Source organism: Culex pipiens, chromosome 2 (assembly GCF_016801865.2).
Source record: "Culex pipiens pallens isolate TS chromosome 2, TS_CPP_V2, whole genome shotgun sequence".
Lineage (NCBI taxonomy): Eukaryota > Metazoa > Arthropoda > Insecta > Diptera > Culicidae > Culex > Culex pipiens.
The window spans coordinates 27,939,060-27,960,353 of record NC_068938.1 but is presented as its reverse complement, the minus strand read 5'-3'; the positions used below and the strand labels follow the sequence as shown (position 1 = coordinate 27,960,353).

At 36.7% G+C, this 21,294-nt stretch overlaps 1 protein-coding gene across 2 annotated transcripts in view; it reads left to right on the top strand.

Annotated features, from left to right (window-relative positions):
• LOC120426649 (centaurin-gamma-1A) overlaps nucleotides 1-21,294 on the top strand; it is a 245,349-nt gene that overhangs the window by 26,929 nt on the left and 197,126 nt on the right. The gene's annotated exons all lie outside the window — the stretch shown is intronic.

Here is a 21,294-nt window from a genome sequence, read left to right as displayed (position 1 = left end):
ATTCTGATGAAATATTGTTACACCCAAAATTCAGAGTCGAGATAATCGTTCTCTCAAAATTTATTGAGGGCTCAGTGCCAAAATCGATAGAATAATGGTACCAACTCACACCATCATAACAAATGAGTTCATTCGTTAGTAGGATCAATAAATCTCCAACAAGTGTCATACATCGACTTCTGACTTCTCCTTGGTCACCAAGCTGTGGTGGCCGAGGCAGCTAAGTCATTGGATTGGTTTGTCAAAGGTCTCTGGTTTGATTCCCGTTTTCGACACTCTTGGTTTTTTGTTTGACGGATGAACTTTTTTTTGCAAATGAACCTCGAGAGAATAGTTCTATCGCCCATCTCGAGCTGTGTTCTCTGCGTCCGTGAATGGTACCACTATTCTCTCGACTCGAGACCATCATTCTCTCGGACTAGCGCAGCCAGTTTTGGGTGTAGTGTCCGGATTTCGAGTCATGACGTTAACTTTTTTGTTATCTAAGATGCTAACTGCTGACGTAAGATTCCTTCATAATCAGTTTTGTAAGACTTAACAAATGGAGGTACGACGGACTGTTAGTGGAATAGCTTCCCAAACAAACTGCCCATATCACATGTATTGATAACTATTAAAATCGTTTGGATTGGGAAAATCCACAGATAGATTTCTTAATAACTTGTTATGAAGTGAATCGTCACTTCAATGTTCATTTTCTGATTAAGATTCATGTGTGAATGAACATTGGAGAAACCTAGTCCTTCAGAAGAAAGAAATCCAAAATCGATTCCATCGAAAGCACACACGTTCCACCGATTGGCTCGTGTACCTTGCCAATATCCGGGAATCGATTCGTCTCACGTAGGTCGTTCCGTTCTTTACTACCTTTCCTTGTGTTGGTACTACATGCTTGCGCTGGAAAAGCCCCGTCGATTTATTTCCGGTCCTTAAAAGAATGAGCCTCATACGGCGAACGCACGTAAAGTAACAGAAAACGCAATACGCACATTTCCTCGTAAGGACTAATAATAGCAACACGTGATAAGAGCTCTCAGTTCAGCTGCCAAAACGGGAAGTGCATTAAGACTTGTATGGGCCGTACTCGTGAACACGATCAAACGACGCTGTCGACACGAGCTTGCCTGAACGATTTTGAGGTTAGGGTCGTTATGACGATATGGGATTTCGATACATGTTCAGTATGTATGTATATATCTGTTCTATTGTAATGCTCAATAATTTTGAACAAAATCAAACAACGAATCCAACAGCTTCATCCCCCCTCGCGAGAGGATGACCTTTTTTCCCGCCAATCCCAATCGCGTGATTATTCCCAATCAATTCGAAAATCGCTTTCCCGGACACTCTCGAGCCCGTCCGTGGCAGAACCCGAACTCGAGTCAGAAAAAGGAAGCGATTAATTGGTTTTATTGGATCTTCTCCCGGTTGGGCGAAACCTTCTGTTCGTTTTTTTTTTCGTTGGTTCCAAGTCCAGTGAACCGGCAGAATTCCAATTTCACGGCGAGTTTCCTCTTTTTTTGTTGTTGCGGAGTTGTTCCCCCGGACTATGATGGACGAGAACAAACAGAACCTATACGGAAGAGGTCGAAATTGATCGATGACATTGTTTCCACTTGGAACGGGGCTGGAATTGGCATTCTAATCTGTTCGGCGGACGTTGAAGTGGCGTGTAATCCCTTGAATGACACTTGTGCGCGATACAGGAATCGCTTGGAGTTGTTTGGAGTCGGCGGAAATTCCCCTCCGGGAGGCAAATAATCTTCTTGTCATCAAGCGAGTAGTTCTGGGACTCGAGGACGATGATTGCGAACAAGTCCTTCGGGCTATGGCGTGGTACAAAGAATGTTATCATCACGAACCCTGGACAAACCGCTGGAAGTAGGATGGCGAAAGTAATAATAAATTTACACGAGAACTTCTACCCCGTTGGTATGGTGATTGCTGTGTAACGAGAAGAAACGATGGAATTTCCCGCAGGGAAACTTTCTGGAACGCGACGACGACAAACATCTATTCTGTACTGTGTAGCGCACATGTGGCACGCCCCTTGGATCCCGCAGGGAAAAGCGCATACCTGAACTCGACGGAACACATTTTGGTCCTGTTATGAGAGGCAGTTTGTGTCGTTTAGTTGGTACGCAAACGTGCTTCAATTTGGGAAGGGAAAGTTGCAGCTGCCGGAAGAAGGTGGTGTTTCTTGCTGATAAGAGTTTTAGTTGCCAGAAATTGAGTTGTTCTTGAGGGAAATTTTTAGAGATTTCTTTTGCATTAATCTAGGTCAAGTGAAATTCTAATTTTACATTCCCACATCATGGCATAGTCCCTCATAAAAAAAATCTCATGACATCATTCGAAATGTTACCATCTGCCTCAATCTCTCCATCAGCATAATACAGTTTATTTGTTTCCAAGACGCCAGCTGTTGGCATATTTCACCATCCCATTATCCTAAATCAGACTTTATGGGTCGCGTTTGACCTTCCTTCCATCTGTCGGAATGTCTGCCGCGCCTCGCAGTTCCGTTTCCGTCAACGGCAAGGTCGTCAATTTGGACCAATTTGCGATTTAAACGTACACACAGTTTAGTTCAACCGAAAGCGATTACCGAAGCAGAAATTGCGCGCCCGTAATGAGTCCTTGGTCGACGTTGCTGATTTCTGGTTTGAAGAAACACACAGCAAGAAAAAAATAACAATAAGTATTAAAATATGCATGAGCACATACACTTGCGAAGACACACACACAAGTTCACGCGCGATTGCAATCGCACGTTGGTGCCTTAATTTGATTCAGTTCGTTGATATAAACATCATTTTGAACGCTGATTTGATTTAAAATTCTGCATCGCAAAAGAATCAGCAAGTTGAATACTGAAACAATAAATCATAATATTTTCTTTTTGACAAAGTGGCGTTGTAGTTTAGCCTTGAGCAAATGAATTGTTAAACCGCAACTACTGTCAACAAAGGTAAAAATTATTATTGGGTTCATACACGAATACAAAAGAATGCAAGAAGAATACCAAATTTGTTTTTGTTTTTGTTTTTGTTTTTGTTTTTGTTTTTGTTTTTGTTTTTGTTTTTGTTTTTGTTTTTGTTTTTGTTTTTGTTTTTGTTTTTGTTTTTGTTTTTGTTTTTGTTTTTGTTTTTGTTTTTGTTTTTGTTTTTGTTTTTGTTTTTGTTTTTGTTTTTGTTTTTGTTTTTGTTTTTGTTTTTGTTTTTGTTTTTGTTTTTGTTTTTGTTTTTGTTTTTGTTTTTGTTTTTGTTTTTGTTTTTGTTTTTGTTTTTGTTTTTGTTTTTGTTTTTGTTTTTGTTTTTGTTTTTGTTTTTGTTTTTGTTTTTGTTTTTGTTTTTGTTTTTGTTTTTGTTTTTGTTTTTGTTTTTGTTTTTGTTTTTGTTTTTGTTTTTGTTTTTGTTTTTGTTTTTGTTTTTGTTTTTGTTTTTGTTTTTGTTTTTGTTTTTGTTTTTGTTTTTGTTTTTGTTTTTGTTTTTGTTTTTGTTTTTGTTTTTGTTTTTGTTTTTGTTTTTGTTTTTGTTTTTGTTTTTGTTTTTGTTTTTGTTTTTGTTTTTGTTTTTGTTTTTGTTTTTGTTTTTGTTTTTGTTTTTGTTTTTGTTTTTGTTTTTGTTTTTGTTTTTGTTTTTGTTTTTGTTTTTGTTTTTGTTTTTGTTTTTGTTTTTGTTTTTGTTTTTGTTTTTGTTTTTGTTTTTGTTTTTGTTTTTGTTTTTGTTTTTGTTTTTGTTTTTGTTTTGTTTTTGTTTTTGTTTTTGTTTTTGTTTTTGTTTTTGTTTTTGTTTTTGTTTTTGTTTTTGTTTTTGTTTTTGTTTTTGTTTTTGTTTTTGTTTTTGTTTTTGTTTTTGTTTTTGTTTTTGTTTTTGTTTTTGTTTTTGTTTTTGTTTTTGTTTTTGTTTTTGTTTTTGTTTTTGTTTTTGTTTTTGTTTTTGTTTTTGTTTTTGTTTTTGTTTTTGTTTTTGTTTTTGTTTTTGTTTTTGTTTTTGTTTTTGTTTTTGTTTTTGTTTTTGTTTTTGTTTTTGTTTTTGTTTTTGTTTTTGTTTTTGTTTTTGTTTTTGTTTTTGTTTTTGTTTTTGTTTTTGTTTTTGTTTTTGTTTTTGTTTTTGTTTTTGTTTTTGTTTTTGTTTTTGTTTTTGTTTTTGTTTTTGTTTTTGTTTTTGTTTTTGTTTTTGTTTTTGTTTTTGTTTTTGTTTTTGTTTTTGTTTTTGTTTTTGTTTTTGTTTTTGTTTTTGTTTTTGTTTTTGTTTTTGTTTTTGTTTTTGTTTTTGTTTTTGTTTTTGTTTTTGTTTTTGTTTTTGTTTTTGTTTTTGTTTTTGTTTTTGTTTTTGTTTTTGTTTTTGTTTTTGTTTTTGTTTTTGTTTTTGTTTTTGTTTTTGTTTTTGTTTTTGTTTTTGTTTTTGTTTTTGTTTTTGTTTTTGTTTTTGTTTTTGTTTTTGTTTTTGTTTTTGTTTTTGTTTTTGTTTTTGTTTTTGTTTTTGTTTTTGTTTTTGTTTTTGTTTTTGTTTTTGTTTTTGTTTTTGTTTTTGTTTTTGTTTTTGTTTTTGTTTTTGTTTTTGTTTTTGTTTTTGTTTTTGTTTTTGTTTTTGTTTTTGTTTTTGTTTTTGTTTTTGTTTTTGTTTTTGTTTTTGTTTTTGTTTTTGTTTTTGTTTTTGTTTTTGTTTTTGTTTTTGTTTTTGTTTTTGTTTTTGTTTTTGTTTTTGTTTTTGTTTTTGTTTTTGTTTTTGTTTTTGTTTTTGTTTTTGTTTTTGTTTTTGTTTTTGTTTTTGTTTTTGTTTTTGTTTTTGTTTTTGTTTTTGTTTTTGTTTTTGTTTTTGTTTTTGTTTTTGTTTTTGTTTTTGTTTTTGTTTTTGTTTTTGTTTTTGTTTTTGTTTTTGTTTTTGTTTTTGTTTTTGTTTTTGTTTTTGTTTTTGTTTTTGTTTTTGTTTTTGTTTTTGTTTTTGTTTTTGTTTTTACGTTTTTTTTTTTGTAAGTTTATGTCATGGTATAGTGTTCTTGAGACATGAATAATTTATAAAAGAAGGGAAATTTTTAATTCATAGACAATGTTTAATTCACATAAAAAATATCGAAAATTAATAGCGGATTTTTTGTTGGGAATTCTAGAAACCTTCTCAAAAAACTGTAATCTAACGTCAAGGTGCTGATATGCCTACTTAAGGTGCTCGATGGAAATACATGTTGTTCTCTTATTTATTCTATCACAGTGAAGAGATAAATTACTTCCACTTCTTTCAATGCCAAAATTATTCCCAGGTCCATCACATTTCTTACCTTCAAACTTCCTACCCCAATTCTACCTACTCCCCACTTCGATCCCTTCCGAGAAGATCCGGGCACTTCGGCCGTAACCCAGTTTCCAACTTATTTAACATTCATGACTTTCCTGATCCTGGCGCTCATCACCCCTGCTGCTCATCTTTCAGAAGAATCCTCCCTCCTCCAGTTGCCATTTATGACCGCACGCAGGCAGTCAAGGGAACTTCTTTGGACGCCCCTTCAGGGACAGGGATATGGGACCGGATTATCACGTCGTAAAAATTGCTTCTTCAACTTTGTGTGCCACAATTTGACGCATTTTCAGGGGATCACACAATGTTCGGAATTCTCTCTCTGTGGTGCAATTTGAAACTGTTTTCCATGATAATGAAGTTTTATGTTTGCAAACTTTTGCGAGGTCGCTTTTTGTACTGATTGTTGTTCTTTTCCCTTTTTTCTCCTTTCAGGTAAAAACAGAATCTCCATTCAACCCGGCCCCTGTATGTCATATGGTCAAGGATTTCTCGTCCCATTCATGAAATATATTCCCAAGCCGTCGATTCACCACGGTATCGTTTCCGTTGTGGGCACGTGGGCGACGACCAATCGACCGGATTAAAACTTTCCAACTGGACTGGGGGCTAACCTACATTGCAGACAGGACGCCCACGTCAATGACCACCACTTGGCCGGGCAACAAGACTTCGGAAAGGACCATTTTGAGATGGTTATGGGGATAGTTGGACCGGTAAAGTGTTATAATACTACTTCGGCAAGTGGCGCGCAGGTGGAAGAAATTGAAACTTTTCTCATTGGAGCAGTAGCGCTCAGAGTGGTTGAAGTGGTTTGATGAGTTTGAGAAGAGAGTGGTTTGGATATTGCAGTTGCACGGTCATGACAAGATTTCCACGGGAAATCAATGCGCAAAATTTAGCATATTTAAGGTTGATCTCACCAAAAAATTAAGTCAGATGTCACTATCGCCCAGTCCGATGAACTTTCCCTACGCTGCGGCGACCTCCAATCACAAACGAAAAATCACCGCATTTTCTGTCCAAATTCTCGCTCAAATCTGCTCCGAATAAATTACCCTCCCGTGGGCCGCCAAAAAGCGCTATCATATTTCATCCGGCCTAGACAGCTTTCGCCACGCCGACCCTCCCCCTCGTTCCGCAACAGTTAAACGTCTGGTTATAGTCAAAGCCGGGCAAACAAAAATAAATAACTAAAAAAGCGCTCTAGAACACAACGTTGGAATCCACTACTTCAAAGCCGGTTCGCCTATAACAGAATTCGGTGTAGAATAAATTAAAGTCTCGACCCAGAGGACGCAGAACTCTTAGCCGAGTGCTTGTTGGTAAACAGACTGCCGCGACTTGACCTTGTCCGCGACCGTGAGAACAGGTTCTGGGCGCTGGAACCTGCTCGGGGTCCAGATTTAGACACGAGGATTTCGGACGTGCGACCGTCTTGCGGTGGCCGAGGCTGTTTTTATGGAAATGAAAATGTTATGCAAGAACGGTTCTGTTTTAAAACTGGAGTTGGTTGGAAGTTAGTGCAGGTGACTGCTGGGAGTGGTGTATGGTAATGAAGTTGTGGGGTGAGGATTGTGGAGAAAATGCAATCAAAAATAAAGGTGCTGAAATTCAAATTGATGATTGGTATGTGTCGTTTGATCACATTAGGAGCATTATTGATTATTCTGATACCCAATGAACTGCAAAATTAGTCAGCATTTAGTTAATTGTACTGTTTGATTTTTTCGCCCTACTGGATAGAAACAACTTGAAGATGATGACATGCAATGGATTTTGGCAATGGTAGGGGAACAGCATCTATTTCCAGCGTGCCTCTAATGTTGCCATATCAGCACTTTGACGTTCAATTACAGCTCATAGCCCGTGTAGGGAGAAATTCGGAGGCGCATCATCACTGGTAGTCGTGCCTACTACGGACTCCACAAGACCTTACGGTCTGGTCACCTTTCCCGGCGTACAAAGTGTACCATGTACGAAACGCTGATAAGACCCGTCGTCCTCTACGGGCACGAGACGTGGACGATGCTCGAGGAGGACCTGCAAGCGCTTGAAGTTTTCGAGTGACGAGTGCTTAGGACGTAAGTGAGAACAATGTATGGAGGAGAAGGATGAACCACGAGCTGGCGCAACCCTACGGCAAGCCAAGTATTCGGAAGGACGCCAAGGCTGGCCGAATCCGGTGGGCTGGACACGTCGCCGGACGCGCTGGATGCGCGCCAACCGAACCAGACAATCAATCCGGTGAAGTTGGTGTTTAATTCAGAGCCAGTCGGAACGCAGCGGAGGGGGGCGCAACGTGCAAGGTGGTTGAACCAGGTGGAGGAAGATCTGGACAGTGTGGGAGTTTCGAGTCGGAATTGGAGAGAAGCAGCCCAGAACCGAGTTAGATGGCAACGCATCTGAAGACAGCTCATGAACCGCAGGTTGTCCGAGCAGTAAAAATAAGTAAGCCCGAGCAGGGGTAAATTACATGGGAATACCAAATTTTGGTATTACTTGGGCAAATAACAGGGACCAAAATGTGCTCTTGGTTACCCAGTAGTAGATGGTAAAATACCATGAAATCATACCAAAGTCTTGTATGTGGAAGGGCACAACCATACCAAACCATGTTATTCCAAGGGTAAAATAATACCACAAAATAAAACCATTTCAATACTATGTTGAGGTCTTCAGGATTTTTGAACATTGCTTGAATACCAAAACTTGATACACTGAAAAAAAACAATTCTCGAAATCGTGAATTCGAATGCGAGAACCACGAAGGAATATATTCACGTTTATGGTTCAAATGCACCATACTCATGAATAAATTCCTTCGTGGTTCTCACATTCGTGAACTTAATTCACGATTACGAGAATTGATTTTTTTCTGTGTATTGCCATGGTATTGTTTTTTTGGTATTCCCAAGCCCTTGGAAAATCATATTTTGGTATTCCTGTTGACATCCACATACATAATTTTGGTATGATTTCATGGTATTTTACCCAATAATAGGCAACCAAGGGCACGTTTTGGTCGCTGGTATTTGCACAAGTAACACCAAAATTTGTTATTTTCATGCCATTTTTTAGTGCAGCAGTTGCAGTTAGTAAGGAAATGATCCATATGCAACAGCCAAATCTACTAACCTGATGATTCCATGTTGTTTTTAGTGATTTTCTTCACCACATCGAATACATTTGTCATTGATAAAAGGCTTGTGCTTGAAGTTCTTGAATCTTCTGAAAAATAACAAGATTGAAAAATAAGTGTTATTAAAATGAAATTTTATTGAAATTCACCAAAATTCAATAATCTTATCACGATGGTCGAAGGCCCTCACCAAAAGTTAAAGAACGAAGGGATAGTCCTCACGAAAAGAAACCTGAGGAAAGTGCTATTTTGCGAGAGTATAGTCCTCTCGCGTGTTCAATCGTTCATTGGAACAGTTCATCCTATTGAGTGGCTTATATGGACAAATGACCGCCAAATGGGCCAAACCATGGTGACCCATACGGCAAAGGCACGGTTCAATATGCCGAAGGTCTTGGGTTCGAGTCTCGGTACCGGTACTTTTTTTTTGATAGACGAACTTTTTTTAAGATGAACCCATGAGTAAAGTACTCTTGGTAATTTCGGGATTTATCCTATCCGTCCGCACACAGTACCATTTTACTACCGAATCGTGATCTTAATCCTCTCTAACTAAGTAAAACTACTCTACTTTTTGTAACTTTTGCAATATAAATGTTTGAACTAATCCCGTTGAAAACAAATTTTATTTAATCGAATTTCCTGTCACAAATTTTTAAATTTTCATTTGAACATATCTTTAACTTACCTAAACCAAAGGTTACGTTATTTTCAATACAAGATTGCAACTTTCAGCCACAAAAAAAACCATCAATATCATCAAATTTATCATCTTTTTACGCCCTCGTTAAACCAGTTTCCATCAGAAGGGGTAATGCCGTCCGACGGAGCTCATGTGAGCTGAGCATAATATCCGGAAAAAGTGCTTAAAATGATATTTGAAAGCCATGAAAAAAGGCTCCTTATCCCAGACGCGCGAAACTTTGTTATTATTTCTCAACGCTTGTTTTATGGGCGGTGCAAAATGAGTACGATAAATACTTGAAAAAAAAGCTAGTCTCGGTGCAAGTCTGGGGTTTTGAGCTGAAGGCCGCCAAACAAAAAAAAACGGTCGATTTTGTTCCGCGCCCGTTCACTGCATGTTGCGTTATTTATGGGAATCTTTTGCAAAGTTTGGCTCGTGTGAAGGTCTTTTGGGAGTTTAAATAGTTCGGGACGAATTGGAGTTGATTTTCGTACACTTGAAGGTTTAAGCTGAAAAAAAAGTGGGGAAGAAAAGTGTCCAGACAGTGTCTACTAAATAATTAACGAATGTATTAAGGAGACAGGCAGACAGCATGGCACCGGATTTTCAACTCTGTTTCAGCAGCGATAACTAGCAAAAAGAGCGATGTGATGGTTAAACACAAATTGAAGTAAAACAAATAAAAATACAGCTGGCATTTGAAGCGATTTCACGTGTCTCCGCGGTACAACTTAAACTACCCTTCCAAAGATTACGATCAAGTGCAGTTAAAGTCTCGGAAGAATAGGACCATTAACACCAATACGTGACCGCAGCTACAATCCGGAGTCCGCCGTACGTGTTGACATACTCTTTGTACCCTCTCTAGCCCAAGTGAGGTTACGATGTTCGATTCACCGATTACAAGCATTCATTAGCCAAATTTATTGCTTTCTAAACTCAAGTCGTTAAGGAGGTAACAACAACAATCGACACTGGAACAAATTTGCACAATAAATTTGATTGTTTGAAAAACAGAGTAAAAGTGAACTGCACCAGAACGTGACGACAGTTGAGATCCGTTATACGACTGCTACCTTCGTGAGTTGGGTAGTCCACGACGGTACGCCACGGAGATCATACAAATGGGATTAGCCAGCGAGCTGTTAGTTGCAGCCAGCCGACATGATGCACGCAAGAAAACGTGACACGTTCGTTATCATCCGCTGATGCATCCATGCGATTGTTGCCGATGCTGCTGTCTTCCTACAAATTGGTTTTACTTTTATCTTCCTCACTGAACAACTTCATCGCTGTTGAGGTGCACTGATGAAAAAAACTTATCTTCACCAGTTGTTTTAGTTGTAACTTAATTCACCAAGATTCAAATAAATATTTCTCACAGTGTCCGTCCAACGCCTGGGTACGGGAGCTGTAAAGGTACCGTTTGGAGACCGGTGAACACTGGCTCTGACTAGAGTTTGGTATGGTGATGATGAGCGCTCTATTTGCCGACATGCACCAGACCAGACCAATTAATTCGTTTAGCGTGAACAATAAATTTTCACGTCGTTTTCCGAACTCACACACACGCGCGACACATTCATTGGCATAGCAATGGTAGGTGATGCTGCTGTTGGTTGATGTCCGTCAACAGCAAACGTATACGTAGAGTTATAACAAACTCAGTTTTATGCTTGAATTATGTTGGATTCAAAGAGATGTGGTGTAATTTTCAAACATAGGTTTTTTTTTTAAATGATTTACAATTTTTTTATTTTAGTCGCTGATAAATTAATGATCGCTTTTCAAACTCTTGTACTCAAATTCCATCTTACTTCCGCTAAAACTTAAAAGTAAACTTGATACAAGAGCAACAATTTCATCAATCTACTGTTACTTTCCCCATCTAATCCACTTCGGAAGCATCTCCCGGAGCTGTTCAATAATCGATTTCCACCCATCCAGCGCCAATCGATGGGTTTTATTCAAAAAAGGGTTACTACCCATTGAAATTCAAAACCCTCCTCCTCCTTCTTCTTCGAACCAGGTGTATCGGATAAAAATGACGGCGAAAAAGCCGCCACTTCGATCGATCAGCTTCCACCGAATCCATCTAACAGTACCCTCTGATGCCACTTCAAAAATAAGGTAGCTTTCAGCTACTGAGACGCATGTACTTCATCAATACAGCGTCAGTTTGGCACTGTACAAAAATAAAAAAAAAGTTCAAACCTCCCTTTCACGGAATGTCACTCGAGACCGCGCGCGCACTGTCACTTGATTTATGAGCGTCACCCCTTTCCGCACCTCTTTGACAGCGTATATAAATCAGATTTGGTTACCGCCAGGCGAAGAGATTTGGTTCGGTTGGCTGTTGATGCACATTTCTTTTCGAAAGTTGAGCCCCCTCCGGATGTGTACTCCGGGTGGACCCAAAGTCCGCCAGTGTTACATATATCGCGGCCGGGCCTAATGAGTTTTTGTTGACGATTTCACCTTGCAGCAGCGGTGTTTTGGGGGATCTGACTAATGCCGCCGCAGGGTTCAAAGACAATTTGGAAGGCACGAGACAAAAGGAGATATGGTGTTGTTTTGTGAAAAGATCTTAGAGTAACCTGCCTAGTAAAACAAAGTTCAATTGTAATCTTATATATATAGCTTGAATAAAATTTTCAGCGATTTTTAATTTTGTAATTTTTGATTTGGATGAATTATTGTCCATCGATTATTTGTGTCCAAATAAACCATTATGAATAATTGGTTTATCAATACAAGTCTCTTGGGAGCTGTTCATTAGATTGGCTTGTCGTTATACGGAAATTTTTTAAAAATGATTGAATCAAACCAGAACAAAGTTTTTTCGATGCCTTTTGGGCTTCTTTTTTTTCATTTTTGATATGTTACACAGGACTTATACTTTATTGAGCTATATTGCATGATAATTGTTTTTTCGATCAAGTTACGTGGTTTTGCTAAATGGTAACTTTTGAAAAATCCCCTGATTTTTTTTTTCAAAAATCATTTTTGGACGTTATAATTGAAACAACTTTCGTGAAATTTTGGTGGTGTGCAATGTATTTAAATTATAAACCATTTTAAGGAGAGATTTTTTCCAATTAAAAAAAAATTGTGTCCAAACTGAACAAAAATCCAATAGTACAAAAAATTCTCTACAATTTTGTTGTATTGACATTGTAGATCCAACCTTTGGTAGAAGACTGGCTTTTCAAAGACTGGACATTATGAAAAATTGCAATTAGCCACATTTAGCCCACATTTTCTAATCCACGATATCTTGGAAACTATTGATTTTTATTTCAATGCCAAAAACTGAAGTTTATGTGATAAATTTCAAATGTTGTTTTTTTTCGGAACTATTAATGAAACAAAACAAGCATCTTTTAATTTACAATGAATAGAAACGAAATGATAAAAATAATTTTCATTCATCAATTCAATTTGTAAATTTATTAATTTTTCGCAAAAAGTTCTTCATTTTTATTATAATTTGTTATATAATTAGTTTTGCCTTCACTGAGGAAAGGCTATAAAATCACTCGAAAAATGAACTTCTTACCTCCTAGATATACCTTCACGTATACCTATCGACTCAGAATCAAATTCTGAACGAATGTCTGTGGGGATGTGTGTAGACATGATTTTTTTTCCACACGATTTTCTCAGAACTGGCTGAACTGATTTTTGCCGCCTTATTCTGTTCGTTTTGGGGTCCCCTAAGACCCTATTAAATTTTATTCTGTTTAGTGAAGTACTTTTAAAGTTATGCCATGAAAAAGTTTTTTTGTAGATACAAAAAAGGTGATTTTTGCATAACCTCAAAAGGCCGGGTCTTTTTGTTTACGTGCGAGAGTCGCGCCAGATGTGAAACGCCCGGTTGCCACATTGCTTCAAATGATAGTCTGCATGTTTTCTGGAAAAGTCTGTATAAGATTTTTTTTTTACTCATAAACTTATTTTCATCAAGTCTTTTTCGGTGCTGGAACTTGATTTGGAAACAATGCAAACTTCGGAATTGAAATAAATTGTTAATGTGAGGAAGGCACCAACCACCTAATGGTGGATTAAGAAACGTTTTTATTGATGTTTTTGAATAAACCTAATGAAGCACATGTCTTTCATGACTTTTGTGGTAAATGAAAAATCATGTTATGAAAATTCCAGTTATTTTACATTAGGGTGTTTCTGTACGACTTCGCCAATCGACTTTTCTTTGTATTTTTTGATTGGATGATTTTTTTATCTATGCATTCCCTACTTCAAAACGAATCATTTTGCATCATTAGTTTTTTAATACTAGCCTCCGTACAAATTTGGGGGCTGGTCATACCTGATTGGTATATAAATGTTTAAAATTCTTGAGAAAGGATTTCCGGATCGATTTGGTGTCCTCGGCAAATTTGTACGTTATGGTTAGAACTTTTCACAAAAAAGGTACACGGCGATTTGTTTTTTGTTTTTTTTTGTTTTAGGGGACATTAAAATAAATTTTCTGAATTAAATATGTCTTTATTGAACATTCTTATTTACATTCTAAGTGGTATGGCTAAATGCTCTTCATCTTTGTTGTACGAGCCATAGTGCGTGTTGATTCAAAATCTTAAAAGATATATTTTTTTGGAAAAATAGTGTTTAAATGAAAAAATATTTTTTTAACGAAAAGCACGTCTGAAAAATTGGAAAGGCTTAGAAAATTTTCAGCAACTTGTCTCATTTTCAAAGCTCTGGCTATAGGATTATTTTTCAGCTCTTTAAAAATATTTTTTCAGTTGTGTTTTTTGCAAGAATTTATTGTTAAACTAATAAAACCTAAAAAACGAAAATGTATACTTAAAAGTAACTATAATATTAAAACGACACATTTTATCAATAAATATGGTGAAGTACTTTTTGATTACAAATTCAATTTTCCTTGAAAATCATCATATTATGATTTGTTCAAATTAACGTTGAAAAAACACTTTATTTTTTCAAAAAATCATTCCAGATTTGGCTCAAAAGATGTCTTTTGTGGTCCCCTAAAACAAATCAAAAACATTCAAAAATAAGAATAAAAATACATGTTTTGGGAATTTCATTTTTAGTCATAAGCAGTTGGATTCTTTAAATTTCTGAAAAATCGGGGAGAAAATACTCAATGGGTAATTCTCTACCAACTCACACGAAATCATTTTCCGTTACTCGACTATAAATTTTTTTGGAACTTGTCATTTTATGGGAAATTTAATGTACTTTTCAAATCTACATTGACCCAGATGGGTCATTTTTTCATTTAGAACAAAATTTTTCATTTCAAAATTTCGTGTTTTTTTCTAACTTGGCAGGGTTATTTTTTTAAATTAAAATTTTTGAAATTGTCTGTTCTACAACTTTGTAGAACATTGTTACACTAAAAAAAATAACCCTGCAAAGTTAGAAAAAACACGAAATTTTAAAATGAAATTTTTTGTTCTAAATGAAAAAATTACCCTTCTGGATCAAGGTAGATATTCCAAAAATTAGTACGCCATCAAATCGGGCGTCTAATTTTACATAAAAGTACCTTTGACACCAAATTTCTATCTCATCACCGTTTCAGGCTGCAAATTATTGAAAAACACCTATTTTTTCGCATGTTCAAAAACGGAAGGGGTCGTACCGCCCCTCCGTCACGAGATATCAAAAAACGGACCACGGATTCGTGATCAGGGACAAAAGTTACCTCTTATGACAAAGTTTCACGCAAATCGAAGAGGGGTCGGGGCAACTGCTACGTGAGTTGACGGAGAATTACCCCAATGGAAATATTTAACGTAGAATCAAATTATAATATTGACTAATTTGATTGCAAGTTTGGGCAAAATGCTAAATGTTTTCATTGCAAGTCTTTAATTTAAAAAAATCACAAATAAAACAAATACGATAAACAAATGATTATAAAGGCCAATACGAGGAATGCTGCGAAAATATAGTAATGTATCGAGTTTTATACTGCATCGATGCATTTTTCATATTTCAAGCAGTTCCTAAAACACACAAATCACATTTGCATGTCAAAAATCAAAACAATCCTCAAGAGAATTACTTTACGGTAAAAAAAAACCTAAACTAATAAGTTTTAAAGCACTCGTTTAAGTTCTAAAAAGTTATACTTTTCGATTCTGTTTTTCTTTGCTTCGCCGTTCCCTCATTCGAAAGTTATTGAGATCAATTTGAACAACTTTTTGTTCCACGAAAAATATGTTTCACTTCGTTTTCTATTTCAATTTTTGAGTAATTCGATTTTAACCGTTCGTTCATGCATTTCTATTGTTAAATTTGTTTTACTACTTTTACTGTTTTGCTTATATTTTTAATTAATTTTTGGTATTTTTCTTGTTCTTCAAACTCTTGGTAAAATAGGTTTATGAACTACTAAACATTGTTTAAAATAGATGTCTGGAAGAGGAAAAATATTTCCTTATTATAACACTTCAATTTTTTATTCAAGTCAAAATTTAAGGAATAAAACTACAAAACTATTCATTCAAAAATATTCTTTGATAAAAAATAGACACCCTATCCGTAAATGGGTCTTAATCTAAAAATGGAGAAAAGCTTTTGAATAACCCACCCAAAAAAAAACCCCACAGGCACTGCTTCCTCAAAACAGGAAACCCACCCAACCCGCTATTTCTTATCGATTAGCATTCAAATTGCGGGTAAAATATAGATTAATGGTGTTCGAAAAAATAGAAGTTTGAAATCCCTTGCGGAGCTCTTACGCTACGCGCAAATCCAAACTCAAGCTGATCATCACGCAAGGAGTGCGAAGTGTGGAAGGTCATTAACCGATCCGAGGCAGCAGCTTCTTCCAGTCGCTGGAAGCTGTGAACTTGAACCAAAACGGAACAAACCGGGGGGCCGCAAATTGCGTAATCGTTCTGACTCATGAACGCCACGGAGTTGCTTGTTTACTCTTCTATTTAGTGGCGGGGAGCATCTGAATTCTCGTGTGGTCTGAAAATAAATATTTGATGGCAACAATCTTCTGGCTGCTGCAGGTTGCCGGCTGGACTGGCACAGGGTGTTTACTTCCGCGAATGTAAACAACACACGATCTTTGGTTTGTTGAGGAAGGGCAAATACAGCTTGTTGAGTGTGAGATTGTTCTGCGGATGTTGCTGGATGTTACTGCGATGTAATATGGTGTAATTTGTAACAAGTTCTGATATGAATAAGTTTAGTTAGTCCTGGCCTTTTCATTCGTGCCTGATTGCGAATTTCCCTAACCTCGAAAATAAAACGAAACCATCTGACCTTCCAGACCACTTTTATCGTCGTTGTAACCTACGACATCATCATCCCATTGTGGTCGATTCTTGGCATTTAGCCTGAGGAAAGAGGGATACCGAAGTGTCCGTCCCCCTCGATACATTCCACATTCCGGGTGGGCAATCCCACAACTCCCACACACAGTATACAGAAAAAGACTTCGGTGCTCCGGTGACGATAACGAGAAGGACCCTGGGCCCGATGACGACGATGACATTCTGGGGAAGGCGAAAATTCCTACGTTGCAGATGTGATAAAGCCAGAAAGCGATTGCACTGGAACAAGATTGTCGGGATAAAAAATAAACCGGGGAGGAAATGTGTTCCGGGAGGTCGCTTTACGGTTTTCTTGTTGAGGATCCTAGAAAAGGGAAATGATATCTTACACGGAGAAAAATCAGTTCCCAAAACCGTGAACAAGCGTTCATGAAACTGGGAACCACGAACAAAGAGTTAAAATTTATTGGTACGTTTTTCAAAAACTTCTTTAATATTTAAGGTTCACCATTCCGGACTAAGGTTCTCTCTCCACAACGTCGTAACTGGCTGCGGGAATGTTTGCTTCGGGGACCCGTTGAAAAAGGATGTCGGTTCTCGAGAAAGAATATTACGATCTTACCCCCGCACGTATGTTTGCTCGTTCTTTCTTCGTTCACCTAATGAAGTCTCGGGGACCCGTCCCGCGGGAAAGGTCAACTCAAGCTTTTATTAGGTACACAGCCCTTGTGCAACGACAATCGAGTTGTTCTTTTGGTAAAACGAGATTCGTCCGTGGTGTCAAACCACGTGTCAACGGATAGGTCGTCGGTGTGCTCATTTTCCGCAGTGCAGCCAAACTTTGGGCATTTCCGGTGTAGACGGAACGGAGGAAAAGAATAAAAATACTACACCCGAACGAGGAATGTCTCGTTATCTGACTAATTTGTCAGTATTTCTGGCTCGTTCAGACTGTTTTTCTGTCAGTGCTCTCTGTTTTGAGTGTACTACGCTGGTCATACCCACCTCAACGAAGCCCGGACAAAAATCGTTCGTTGAACTTCGCCAATTCGATCCTGGCCTCAACAACCCTAACAAGGAGTCGGATTCCGTCATGGTCCTGCACTATATATTTTTATCCTCCTCCAAACGAGACTCCCCCACTCTCTCTCTCTCGGCGCTGGTGGTGTATAATTTATTTAACGCCAGCGTGTTTTCTTTTCATCTGAGCCATGTTCTACGGTGCGCAGTCAAAGGGGGGGTTGGACGAGCATAAGCCGAGCATAAAAAGACTCACTGTTAAAATAATAATAAAAAAGCTATACCTAGTGGCAAAATACAGCTTGCACCTTGGTTCTGTGATCTTGGTGAACGAATGGCCGGCGCTGCTGTTTTGCTAGTGGCGGTGCCGTTCTTTTGACACATTCGACGTGACTGTGGACCCCACCGGTGACGGGAAACACCTTGACTTCTTTGAAGTGATGTTGCCTGGAGGATGGCTTGTGCAGAGTAGCAATTGTTGTTGATATAAAAAATATGGATTTAAAAAAAAGACTTATCGTTTCATATTTTTACTATCCTTTTTAGTTTAAACTGATCAAGGTTGTTTAAAATTAAATTATCAAGAAACGATGACGGATTTATTTTCTTACCAGACTTATTTTTTTAAAAATCCAATAAAATTTATCAGAGTGATAATGAGACAAAGGAGATATTTTCGGAAAAAAATATTTTTTTTTGTATTTGTTGATTTGGCTCAAACTTTGGCCAAATAAGCCATTTCGTGTCATTGGTTTACCCATACAAGTCTCCATACAATTTTGGCAGCTGTCCATACATAAAAATCTAACTTAATCCACCTACGTGGTTGGAGCCTTCCTCACTTATTTCCAACAATGGCTGATGTGATGGTATTGTACAAACATTTCATCTATTTTTTAGATCCGGAATAAAAAAGTACATAAATATCACATAAGTGGCCATACCTCGAGACAGGGTTGCCAGATCATCAATGTTTTGGACTTGTTGAAAAGGTTTTTTGATAACCTAACCAACGATGGGTCGGATTATGGAACCGGACATAGTTTACATACATTTAAATAAGATCCAGCTTCACCTAAGTGACCATAGCTCGAGACAGGGTTGCCAGATCTTCAATGTTTTGAACTCGTTGGGAAGGTTTTTTGATAATCTAAGCAACGATGGGTTGGATGGTGGATCCGGACATAATTTACATACATTTAAGTGAGATCCGGCTTCCAAAAAGTACATCAATATCACTTAAGTGGGCATATCTCGAGACAGGGTTGCCAGATCTTCAATGTTTTAGGCTCGTTCGAAAAGTCTTTTAATAACTTAACCAACAATGTGTTGGATGGTGGATCCGGACATAGTTTACATACATTTAAGTGAGATCCGGCTTCCAAAAAGTACATCAATATCACTTAAGTGGGCATATCTCGAGACAGGGTTGCCAGATCTTCAATGTTTTGGACTCGTTGGAAAGGTCTTTTGATAACCTAACCAACGAGGGGTTGGATGGTGGATCCGGACCTAGTTTACATACATTTAAGTGAGATCCGGCTTCAAAAAAGTACATCAATATCACTTAAGTGTACATATCTCGAGACAGGGTTGCCAGATTTTGAATGTTTTGGACCTGTTGGAAAGATCTTTTTTATAACCTTACCAACGATGGGTCAGATGGTTGATCCGGACCTATTTTATAACATTTAAGTGAGATTCGGCTTCAAAAAAGTGCATCAATATCACTTAAGTGGGCATATCTCGAGACAGGGTTGCCAGATCTTCAATGTTTTGGACTCATTGGAAAGGTCTTTTGATAACCTAACCAACGAGGGGTCGGATGGTGGATCCGGACATAGTTTACATACATTTAAGTGAGATCCGGCTTCCAAAAAGTACATCAATATCACTTAAGTGGGCATATCTCGAGACAGGGTTGCCAGATCTTCAATGTTTTAGACTCGTTGGAAAGGTCTTTTGATAACCTAACCAACGATGGGTCGGATGATGGACCCGGACATAGTTTACATACATTTAAGTGAGATCCGGATATATGTGAAAACACATTTTTATACATAACTTTTGAACTACTTATCGAAACTTCAATCTGTATAAAACTCGATCTATGGGACCCTAAACCAAGTCGAATGCATCAAGTTCGGGTCAAATCGGTTCAGCCAGTGCCGAGAAACATGAGCTAGTTTGTTGGTCACATACATACATACACACACACATACACACAGACATTTGTTCAGTTTTCGATTCTAAGTCTATATGTATACATGAAGGTGGGTCTACGACGTTTTTATACAAAGTTCATTTTTACAGCAGGATTATAGCCTTACCTCAGTGAGGAAGGCAAAACATACTATTTTCTGATTTAAAATAACTAAAAAGTTTTGGAATCAAAAACTATATTTCAAACAAACTTATTATTGAACATTATCTCTTTTGTTAGGTTTGATTTCTACATTTAATACTTTGAAAAAATTAAACCAATACTAATCTTAATTTTCCTCAATTTGAAAATTTTGAAAATATTGTTTTCGAAAAGATCGGAAAATTTCACGAATGTTTCATATTTTAACATTGTAAATCGGACTATTAGTTGCTGAGATATCGACGTTGAGAATAGTGGGTTGTTTGGGTGAGACTTGGAAAACATTAATTTTCATGTTTTTAAACCTTTGCATGGCAATATCTCAGCAACTAAGGGTCTTATCAACAAATTTCAAAAAAGCAAAATATAGAGAATTTTCTCAGCTCTTCAAAAATATTTTTTCAAAAGTTGGCAAACATGTGCAAAGTTCAAAAAAGTTTCCTAAAAATGGCTTGAAAACGGTGCACTTTATAAAATTTCCGCTAAAGTACATTTTGATTGCAAATTTGATTTTACATCGAAAAATGAAGTTGAAAAATTTTTGCGACCAATATTTTGATTTTTTGAAAAAAAAACAGTTTTGATTATAAAATTCATAACTCGGTCAAAGATTTTTTGCACAACTTGGAAATTTCTGAAAAGTTAGCATTTCATGCATGATGATTTTTTGCAAATCAAGTTTTAGTGACAAAAAGTTTAATAAAAAACCACTAAAACTTTTTTTTACCGTGAATCAATTTTTTTATTGTATTCTGTATCCATACCTACAACATTGCCGAAGACACCAAATCGATCAAAAAAATCCATCAAAAGGTACAGATTTTTGAATTTTCTTACATCATTTTTGTATGGACAGCTGCCAAATTTGTATGGAAAATTACATGGACAAACTAATGATTCTTTGGGCATATCGAAGGCAGCAAAGAAGTTTCAGTCGGATTAAAAAAAATACAAAAATTAAAATTAAAAAAAAGACCGATTTCGTAGAGAATTGCTCAGCAACAAGAGGTCCAATCCAATGATTCTTAGACAAAATTTTAGGAATTTGAGAAATCTATTTTAGACTATTTAAAAAAAAACTAAAGAAGGCATTTTTTTGTTCAAATTGCATTTTAAGTGGCCATATCTCGAAAATGGTGCTTTTTATGAAAAAAATAATCTGTAACGTACTTTTCGATTGTAAACTTGATTTCACATTAAAAACTGTAGTCACTAAATGTTTACGGGCAAATTCTCCATTTCTTTTTTTTCAAAAAATCACAATTAAAAAATATAAATTGGCGGAAATATTGTTGGTCGTACTTCTCTTTGGTTAAAAAGTTGCGTATTTTTGCCTCCTTGAACAAAATCTAAAAATACAGATATTTTTTTTTGTTTTTTCTTATTTTGAAATCGGCAGATTTTCCGTATACTTTTTTCTTCTTAAGACACTTAGGCTGGTACAAATATTTTTAAAAGTTTTTGTCACCCCCCCCCCCCCCTTCAAAATTGGC